Genomic DNA, 10100 nt, shown 5'->3' on the forward strand with positions numbered 1-10100 from the left:
TATAGTTTCAAGGAACCAAATAAACCCTCCGCACTAAACTTGGACACACATCATTTTAATATACTTCTACAACATTAGCATGGAGATAGATGTAAATGATGCAACTATATACAAGTAATATTTGTTTGCAAAAAATAGTGTTAATGTAAGCAAATAATAATAATAATAATAATAATAATAAATATGATTTAGCGATGATGCAATCCTCATTGTGATCGAGGAAAAGCCATATATTTCACTTAATAAAGTGTTCCAGAGAACGACGGGTGGTGTGCAAAAGTAACAAGAATAGCCATCGACAGCTTACGGAGAGGTGTGGCTAAGTCGGCTATGGAGATCTAGGAACAACATTATTGCACACGATGTACTCACGTTCAGTCCCTGGCGATGGAGGTGAAACCTCTTTCTTCTTTGTTGTATAATGGTATATCTCAGGAGATACAATGCATGGACCTATGTATCTCTAGGTCATAACCCTGGGGCTGCCCTTGCCAGCTTTATATAGGTACCAGGCTAGGGTTTACATGCTCTGAGTTTGTTCAGACCACTAAGAGTCCTAGGATATCTTGGCTAAGAATGTTGTGTCTTCTACTCCAAGTCTTATAGCATTGTACAGTTGTCGGGCTCCTGTTGATCGGATTTGGGCTATCTTGTTGTACGTCTTTGGGCTTTAATCTTCTTCCACTAGGCTTGGGCCACCTGATATGTCTCACGACACATCCGTCCATGGGACACCCGACTTGGTAGAACGTCCCTGACGTATGGCAACATGGGCGGCCGCCAAGGGCCCGTGCCAAAGGGGGGCCTAGGATTTAAGCTTCTAATTAAAGGAAAATAGCGTAGCCGATCAACTTCATCCAAGGGACCCTAAAAATATAATAGTCCTTTTTCCAAATATAATAGTCCTTTTTCCACGAGAAAACAAGCCGATCGACTTCATCCAAATGCCATATTATGCGTACACGTATATTAGCATTAATAGTCCTTTTTCCCGACTTTGCCAAGGGCCCCTGAAAATATAAAGCTGGGCCTACTTGGGCCTATCTATTAGGCATACCCCCAAGTTAGGGTAGAGATATACATAAATGTTCTTTTGAACCCGAGTTCATATGCTCAAGTTCCAATAGAAAAGTTATAAAAAAATAGCAAACAAATTCAAAAAAAATTGAATCTTTTTACAACGGACATGAGAATGTGTTCTAACTGGAAGCAACCTTTTGATGAAAAATGACATGTTTGGTGGTCTCTGCAAAAGTAACAAAAGTGGGTGTTGTTTGAAGCATTTGGATTTATTATTTGCAACAATCAAATATGTCTTTTTTGCACAGACCAATACATGTACATGTATCTTTTCTAGGATATTTTTGGCATGCCATTAGAACACATGTTGTTCATTATACAAAAAAAATCATTTTTTTTATTTTAGGTGGTCAAGTTCCACACAAAAGAATCCTCCTCAACTGATGGTAGCAGAACAAGATGTAGTCGAGCTTCTCCTCCTCTCCGTCCTTCACGCCGCTAGGGCCAGTGTTTGTCTCTTTGCCTCCTCCTCCTGGATCGATGTCGTCCTCGTTGAGGTCGATGTAGTTGCCCGTCTCGTGCGTCGACCATGCAATGCCGACAGATAAGGGCGCCGCCCTCGCTCTTAGGTCGTTGTGTGATTCTTCGAGGGCGAGTGCGAGCCTTGGGTTGTAGTCGAGGCGTCGGTGTCATGCAACAAAGGCTCCTTTCTCACCTGAGTTTAGGTGTTTGTTCTATATATATAGGGAGTGGTGTTTTGGAACATGGGAGCATATGCTCTCTCTATTTTGATATTCATCTTACACATATTTTGAATTTCAAAAAAATTGAAGCCAAAAATTTTGCACGTACATATTCACGTGCTACGCGCTCACAAAGTTGTTTCATAAAAAATAGACTTCTCATGTGACGTGTGTAAAAAAGACAAAACTCAATGCTAAAAATAATGTTTTTTACAAGATAAATTTTCACTTTTTTGCATAGGCCACAAAAAATATTAATTTTTCGTGAAACTTGATGAATGCACATATATTATGTAGATGTACATGTAGAATTTTTTCTCAAAATTTTTCGACAACTCGAAATATAATTTTTTGGTATAGGGAGCATACGCACCCCGGGAGCCGAATTGAATTTCCGATATATATTGCTAACTATATTCTCTAAAATATCAATAGTAACTTTTGGACAAGGCTTCACTCCACCATCTCCCACATTCAACAGATGTGCTTTCACTCTTGAGTAACTCCCAAAAATATTACGATCACAAAGCCTACAAATGCTCTTCGCATTGCCCTCTTTCCCTTTTCCAGTCTTGGCAATTCTATTCACGTACCTTCATAGCGGCCACTTCGGATCATCATTTTGAGGAATCACACGGATAGCATCTAACATCTGGACACAGAAGTAGCTATGTAAGATTGTAAGGCACGGACAGCTATGCTAGGATGCTTATTCCGATCTCAGAAGATTCAGAGAATGAGATAACAGAGAAGTGGAGATGGGATCACGAAGAGGAGGGTAAACGTACCTCACCTGCGTATTCCAGCGGCAGGCAGGCGGGCGGCGGAGGGGGGATCCCTTCTCCGGTGAGGCAAGTTAGGCCGCCGGCGATCAGTTTGTGTGCTCCCGTGACTCAGTGGGGCGGCGACGGCAGAGACCCTCTAGGTCTGGAGACGATACGATCAGGAGGTGAAACCGTGAAAGGACGAGCGAACGAAGGGGCTGCCGTGATGTCGCTTTATACGTTGACTCGTCCACGATTAGGGTATTTTCGTATCTGTAACGTATCCCAGTGTATCCCTCACGTATCCGATTTATTTTATTAATTTTTTTAACGAAAAATCGGCTGATACGGCTGGGAACGTATCCGGCGCCGTATCCGCGTATCCCCGTATCCGATTGTATCCGACCCCTGATACGTCAGTTTTGGGCCGTATCCGTGCAACGTAGCTGGCAACTACTATTTCCAGGCCTGCTTAATTTCTTCTTGCCTGTTTCTGCATATGAGAAGTTGAGGACCGTGATAATCAATATTTTCAAAAACCATCGCAAGAGGTTCCGATGTGCTCAAAAGGAGACACCTCAACACTGGCTAGGTGTTCAGCTGTCCCCCACACATTTATGTTAAAGAAGTAATGTCTTAAATTTTGCGTTGTTACATATTAGAGAGAGAAAATTGTGTTTCAACCAAAATATCAGGGATTTCAATTGAACCTCGATTCTTATAAAAAACAATTAATAAGATATGTTGAGTTGCATTGTTACACCAACACTGTACCTGCAAGCTGATTCAAGTTGTTCTTTTTATAACATAGCAATTTTTGTGTTGTAGATTTAGCCTAATATGTGTAGTGATTGCTTGAGGTTTGCATAACTTAAGTTGGGTGAATTTACTCATTACTACCACTTCGCCAGGCCAAAGACCCACATCCTAGCGTCAGTTGATGATCTATAAATCTTGTGTAGGTGGGGATGCCACGCTTTTCTTCTTCTTTAATTATCTTGAAATCAAGTACCTGCATTTTTACATATTAACCGAGTATAGTTTTACAGTAATTAAAAATGAAAAAATCTAGCTCGAAATTTGAAGTATAGAAAATGTGAATTCCATCTTGATATATGGTTCCACAATATGGCCCAGTTAGAAAATATGGTTCATGTTGTTGTAGCAGGTTGGATACATTGTCCATGTATGATCACTTATAGGTCATGCACTGCACTACATCAAATCATTTACAAAAGATAAACATTTCTGGTTGTTACTTTATAACCATAAACATATTACTAGGAGCTGCACATAATCGTTTACTAGCTGCCCGGGAACCACGCTCGCCTCCCACACATGCATGGTCAATTTGGCCTCTGGAACACCATGGTCAAGCCCTCGCCTCCTCCAAAGTGCCATGGCTGATGAAGCGACCAAGCATGGCGCCACCGGCCGGAAACCGCGCTCGACTCCGACCAAGTCACCATGGCCGCCTCCTCCGGAGCATCATGGCAGCCCCCTCCCCTCTCCTCGACGAGTAAGAGTCAAAATCTAAGTCACAAACGTCACGCGCTAGCCGACACGCGGCTGGGCAACCACCTTCTTGTACTTATAGAGGAGGCAAGGGAATGGTTGGAGGGAATAAGAGAGCATACGGGGAATTTTTTTTCCATTCTCCAGACTGAAGCTTACTCTTGGGAGATGTGTGGTTAAGATGGAAATCAACACAGATGACAATGAAAACCAAACGAGTAGGGAAACACAATCGAGGAGAAAGCATGAATAATGAGCAACTATGACCTCTGACTTCCTTGTGCTATTGGTAACCGCATGGCCCTGAGTCCAAGGAGTAGTACTCATTTAATTACCTCCCTCCCATAACTATGGAACACTTTCCATATCTTAAGGAAACTAGTGGATGCGGCTTGCCTGTGCCCGTATCGTGCGACCATCCGTGCGACGTGGGTACGTGGCGTGTATGGCGAGCTTCCAACCTCCCTGTAATCTCGAGCGTACTTTACACCGTAAAAAATCCAAATACAACAATATACGAAGCTGTAATACCGCGCCTGCTCCGCAACCGTCGTGAAGCCGGCGTGACGAGCGCGTACCGGCGGAAGCTGGAGGCCACCGCGGACATGCCGCTGGACGCCGACGTCTTCCGCGTGCCGCCGGGCTACAACGCTCCACAGCAGGTGCACATCACGCTGGGCGACCAGACAGGCACGGCGATGGCGGTGTCGTGGGTGACGCCGGACGAGCCGGGCAACGGCACGGTCACCTACGGCCGCTCGCCGGAGAAGATGGTGCTCTCGGCGCGGGCCACCCTAACGCGCTACAGCTACTACAACTACACGTCCGGGTTCATCCACCACTGCAACCTCGCCGGCCTCAAGCACGGCGTCAGTTACTACTACGCCATGGGGTTCGGGCACACGGTCAGGACCTTCTCCTTCACTGCCCCGCCCATGCAAGGACCCGATGTTCCCTTCAAGTTTGGACTCATCGGTACGTACACATTCACTTCGTGCACTTCAAGATCCAACATTCGTTAGTCGTGAGTACTCCCTCCGGTCGGATTTAATGGATGCGGAGGGAGACTTGCACATGCACATCGTTATGTTTTTGATGCGTCAATTAATTGCGATGTGAGGTAGTACATAGTAATGTGATGTTTTGGAACATGGGAGCATATGCTCCCTATATTTTGAAATGCATCTTACACATATTCTAAATTTCAGAAAAATTGAAACAAAAAATTCGCACGTACATCTTCATGTGCTACACGCTCACAGAGTCGTTTCATAAAAAATGAACTTATCATGTGACGTGTGTAAAAAAGACAAAATTCAGTGTTGAAAATAATGCTTTTCACAGGATAAGTTTTCTCTTTTTTACATAGGCCACAAAAAATATTATTTTTTCGTGAAACTTGACGCATACACATATATTATGGAGATGTACATGTAGATTTTTTTGTCAAAGTTTTTTCACACTTCGAAATATGTTTTGTTGGTAGAGGGAGCATATGCACCCGGGAGCCGAATTGAATTTCCGCCAACATGATACGGGGTGGCCCGATCTTCTCAGTAAGCAACGGTGGTGATGATGATCACGGGTGATAGCAGCGGAGATACACGACGATGAAGTGGATGATAACTTGTATGACGCAACGAGATCTCTCGATTGGTCCCTGTCGCCAGATGCAACAGCTCTCAACCCTGCAAGATATTCGCAACTCCACACACTTGCGCACGTAGCCGCCGACCACGAAGCGGTAAGTTGCAACCGTCTAATTCCCAATGGAACAGCAGATCACACAAGACTTAAACAGGATCTACACAATATCCAAGTAATATGGTGTAGGAAATTCAATAGTTTTGCAGAGCAAACAACTAAGAACTAGGGTTTATCTTAAACGTGGTCTAAAGCAGCTAGGGGGGCGTCCTGGGCACTTATATAGGCGTCCGGGACGAGTTCTGGTCGAAAAGATACAAAAATAACCGACCCAGAATAGATCTGGTCGAGACAGACTCGGACGCGTCCGGTCTGGGATCCGGTCGACCGGGCTGTGGACCGGCCGGTCCGGTTGGCGGCCGGTCAACCGGGCTGTGGACCGGACTGTCCGGTCTGTGGTCCGGTCAACCGGGCTGGAAACCGGGAAACTGCGAAGTTTCCGGTTTTCGTCCGTACGAGGGGCTTCGTCCGGTTGTCGTCCGGTTAGCGGCCGGTCGACCGGACCGAGGACCGGGCTGGCCGGTCCGGGGGCCGGTCCGACCGGGTTCCGGACCGGCCTGGACTTCTTCTTCTCCTCTCGCGCATGCCTCCCGCTCCTCCCTCGCGCGTCCATGAGATATCTTCATGTCCAGCTCCATGTCCAGCTTCACGGTCATCTTGTCGTCCGTCTTCATGTCCAGCTGCTCCTCTCCTCGTGCGATGCTCGTCTCCTCTTGATACCTAATGATACATAAGTAATAGGACTTAGGCAGTATAAAGTTCTCATTAATCAAAGTATCGTTTAGAAACAAGTTCACCTGTTGTTTAAGTAGCTTCGCACGAGCTCGTGTCATTGGTCCAATCCGAACTTCATTGGACTTGAGCTTCACGACAGAGTTCATCTTCGGTTGGTAATGACGGAGGTAGTAGTGAGGTAGGGATGTCCTCATCATCTCCCCCCTTCAAAAGGCGTCGACCCCGACGCTCCAAGGTCTTCTCCGTCATATGGTGTCAAATCAGCAACATTGAAAGAATTATCGACACCAAACTCATCCTCTCGGAAGATCTATTGAGTATGCATTATCATTGATCTTGGCAAGCACTTTGTAAGGACCATCACCACGAGGCTTCAACTTAGACTTTCTCGGCTTCGGGAATCTATCCTTGCGAAAATGTACCCAGACCAAATCACCAGGCTTGAACAACATCTCCTTGCGCTTCTTATTCATCCTTGCAGCATTGCTCTTGCCTTTCTTTTCAATCAACTCTTTAGTCTTCACATGAATCTTCTTCACAAAATCTGCCCTCTTTGATGCCTCCATATTAACTCTCTCATGTATGGGCAAAGGCAACAAGTCAAGTGGAGTAATGGGTTTGAAACCATACACCACCTCAAAAGGACATAGCTCCGTGGTAGAATGTACCACCCCGTTGTAAGCAAACTCCACATGCGGCAAACACTCTTCCCACTCCTTCGAGGTTCTTCTTGATCATGGATCGCAACAGTTGTGACAATGTTCTATTCACCACTTCGGTTTGACCATCGGTTTGGGGATGACAAGTAGTGCTGAACAGCAGCTTCGTCCCCGGCTTTCTCCAAAGCGTCTTCCGAAGTAGCTCATAAACTTCACGTCACGATCGAAACAATAGTCCGCGGGACTCCATGTAGACGTACAATCTCCCTGAAAAACGAGGTTAGCAATATGCGACGCATCGTCGCTCTTGTGGCAGAGCAATAAAGTGGGACATCTTAGAGAATCTATCCACTACCACAAATATAGAATCATGGCCTCTCTTAGTTCGCGGCAAACCCAACACAAAATCCATACTAATATCCTCCCAAGGTGTAGTAGGTGCCGGTAAAGGAGTATACAAACCGTGAGGCTTCAGCTTGGACTTGGACTTGTTGCAAGTAATGCATCTTCGCACATATCTATCCACGTCCCGCCTCATCTTTGGCCAATAAAAGTGGTCAGCTAGCATGAGTAGCGTCTTCTCACGCCCAAAGTGACCCATCAAACCTCCAACATGTGATTCCTGCAATAAGAGCAAACGCACAGACGATTCTGGAACACATAGTTTGTTAGCCCTAAACAAGAAACCATCATGTATGTGATATTTTTCCCATGCTTTACCAAGAGCACATAAGCGATATGGTTCAGCAAAATCATGATCAGTAGCATACAAATCACATAGTATCTCTAAACCAGGAATTTTAACATCAAGTTGAGTTAATAGCATACTCTTCCTAGATAGAGCATCAGCAACAATATTATCTTTTCCCTTCTTATGCTTAATAATGTATGGAAAAGACTCAATGAACTCAACCCACTTAGCTAGACGCTTATGCAAAGTAGATTGAGCTTTCAGATATTTCAAAGCTTCATGATCGGAATGTATGATAAATTCTTTTGGCCACAAGTAATGTTGCCAAACCTCAAGAACTCTAATTAAAGCATACAACTCTTTATCATATATTGGATAGTTCAACTTAGCACCGAGATAGTTTCTCGGAAAAATATGCAATTGGGCGACCCTCTTGCATCAACACACCACCAATTCCAATACCACTAGCATCACATTCAATCTCAAATTGCTTATTGAAATCAGGAAGTGCAAGCAACGGTGCAGAAGTTAACAATCGTTTCAGTTCATCAAATGCATGATCTTGGGCTGCGCCCCACTCAAAGACAACACCCTTTTTAGTCAAATCATTCAAAGGTGCAGCAATAGTACTAAAGTTGGGCACAAATCTGCGATAAAACCCAGCTAGACCATGGAAACTTCTTACTTGACTCACATTCATGGGAGTAGGCCAATTTTGAATAGCTTCAATTTTAGACACATCTACTTCTACTCCATGCTTAGAGACAACATAACCCGTAAATATGACCTTATCTTTGCAAAATGTGCACTTCTCAAGATTACCATAGAGTTTATTATCACGCAACACTTGCAAAACATGTCGAATATGTATAGTATGATCAGATTCATTGCGGCTGTAGATTAATATGTCATCAAAATACACAACCACAAATTTGCCAATAAATTCACGCAAAACATGGTTCATCGAGTCTCATGAAAGTACTAGGTGCATTAGTTAATCCAAAAGGCATTACTAACCACTCATATAAACCAAATTTTGTTTTAAAGGCTGTTTTCCACTCATCCCCTTCTTTCATCCTAATTTGATGATAGCCACTACGCAAATCAATTTTAGAGAACACAGCAGCACCACTCAATTCATCTAGCATATCCTCTAAACGGGGAATAGGATGACGATATCGAATAGTAATGTTGTTTATAGCTCTACAATCTACGCACATACGCCAAGTACCATCTTTCTTAGGAACTAGAATAACAGGAACGAGCACAAGGACTAAGGCTTATGCGAATATAACCTTTGTCGAGTAGCGCTTGTACTTGCTTCGTATCTCCTTTGTCTCTTCGGGATTAGTGCGATATGGCGCCCTATTGGGCAGCGATGCTCCGGGAATCAAGTCAATTTGATGCTCAATACCTCGCAATGGTGGTAGTCCTGCGGGTACCTCCTCCGGAAACACGTCGCCGAATTCCTGCAAAACACTAGAAACACCAAGAGGAAGAGGGGTCATGTCGTTAGAAACCAAAACCGTACCCCTGTACAAAAGCACAAGAGGCATGGCCGTAGGATCCTCACTAAATTCTCTCATGTCTTCTTTGGTGGCTAATGAGACTAAGGAATTCACTCTCTCACTTTTCGTTATATCACTCACGACATTACAATTCTCTCGCCTATCTAGAGGTGCATCCTCCAAATTAACTTCAATCTTCTGACGAGACTCATTGACAATTTGTTGTGGTGACATAGGCTGTAAGTTAATTTTCTTGCCCTTGTACTCCAAGTGATATGTATTGGCACGGCCATTGTGTTGCACAGAACGGTCATAGAGCCAAGGCCGACCCAATAAGAGGTGACAAACCGTCATAGGAACCACATCAAAGTCAATGCAATCCTTATACGGTCCAATCGCAAACTCAACACGCACCATGTGGTTTACCTTCATCTCACCATTGTCGCTCAACCACTCGAATATAATATGGATGCGGGTGCGGTAGATACTTCAACTTCAGCTTGGTACATAACTCCTTGCTTGCTAAATTGCGGCAACTCCCACCATCAATAATGACCTTGCAAGCCTTGTCAGGACCAACTAAAGCTTTGGTTTGGAACAAATTGCAGCGCTGAGTAGATGCACTAGGCAACACATTAAGAGCACGCTGTGACACAACAATGGTGCGAGCATCAGAAGGATATGCATCTTCACCATCAGTGTCATAGTCATCATCGTCTGGAGCATTTGGATCAACATCATCTCCAGTCTCATACTCATTG

The sequence above is a fragment of the Lolium rigidum genome, chromosome 4 (assembly GCF_022539505.1).
Source record: "Lolium rigidum isolate FL_2022 chromosome 4, APGP_CSIRO_Lrig_0.1, whole genome shotgun sequence".
Classification (NCBI taxonomy): Eukaryota; Viridiplantae; Streptophyta; class Magnoliopsida; order Poales; family Poaceae; genus Lolium; species Lolium rigidum.